This window comes from Kryptolebias marmoratus, linkage group LG5 (assembly GCF_001649575.2).
Source record: "Kryptolebias marmoratus isolate JLee-2015 linkage group LG5, ASM164957v2, whole genome shotgun sequence".
NCBI classification, from domain to species: Eukaryota; Metazoa; Chordata; class Actinopteri; order Cyprinodontiformes; family Rivulidae; genus Kryptolebias; species Kryptolebias marmoratus.
Window position 1 is genome coordinate 4,432,402 of NC_051434.1, and position 1,182 is coordinate 4,433,583.

Genomic DNA, 1,182 nt, shown 5'->3' on the forward strand with positions numbered 1-1,182 from the left:
CCCAAAACAAACACTTGGTCCTAAACTGAAAAGGAACATAAAATCAGACGTCATGTCTTGACGTCCAACAAGAAAACATATGCAGCTTAACCTGTTTAACCCAGGAAGCTCACACAAATATTAAAAGGCTGAGGAACAAATTCAAAGAGGTGGCCACACCTAAAACAAAGCATTGTTCACATTGCTTATTACTCAGTCAGACAATTTACAAAACCTGCTCAGGGTGGATATAAAAGCATCTACCTGAAACCAGAGAACAGTAACAACGAACCAGCAAACAAAAGTCAGGGAACATTACATCTTCTGTCACTGCAGAGAAATCAGATATTCGCCGGCGAAATCTGTAAGTACCGCCAAATTGACTTAAGTTTTTATTGCAAATTGTTATTTGGTTGCTTCTCTATTCAGTGATTAAAAAAAAAAACAACACAGCTTGTTTGAAAGCATTGTTAAATATGCTTAACTTTTTTATATATATTTTATCCAAAATGTATATTTTATATTTAATTTAGTGGTATAAAAAAAACCTCAAGTATTTTGAAGAACTGTCAATGTGTAGATGGAAAAGGAGTAGTTGACAGTAAATGAGTTTAAAGACGAGTCCATGAAGAAAAACAGTTTTAAAAACAGACTGCCAACCAGATTATAAAGAAATTGTATTTTGGTGATGAAAAATGCTTAATCTGAACATTAAAATATTATTAACAGAAAAAAATTTTGTAGAATTATTTAAATATGAAAAAACATATGAAATTTAAAAAAAATGTCACTGTTAAAGAATAGACAGAAAGATACATGTATACAGTACGCATATTTATTTAAAAAATTTGTTTGCTAATGGTTGCTTAAAAAATTCTTTAATTTCTAAACACAGGCAAGGACAAAACTACAAAAATGAAGACTTTCATCATCTTACTTTTGTTTGCTGGTAAGTGAAAAGACAGAAATAAAAAAAATAAATAAAATGTCATTAAAAAATGTAAATTGAAATGCCTTGAACACTAACAAATACATATCTTAATCATATTTGACTAAAACAGCAGCCCAAACACCAACAACAGCGGCCCCAACCACAGCTGCCCCAACAAGCACCACAGCTGCTCCAACAAGCACCACAGCTGCTCCAACAAGCACCACAGCTGCTCCAACAAGCACCACAGCTGCTCCAACCACAACCACAGC

General features: G+C 33.2%; 1 long non-coding RNA gene across 1 annotated transcript; it reads left to right on the top strand.

Moving 5' to 3' along the window:
- The first annotated feature begins 251 nt into the window (after positions 1 to 251).
- On the top strand, positions 252 to 1,182 carry LOC108251217. Its single transcript, XR_001809332.2, has 3 exons — positions 252 to 343; positions 875 to 928; positions 1,041 to 1,182. It is a non-coding gene; the product is annotated as an uncharacterized LOC108251217 (long non-coding RNA).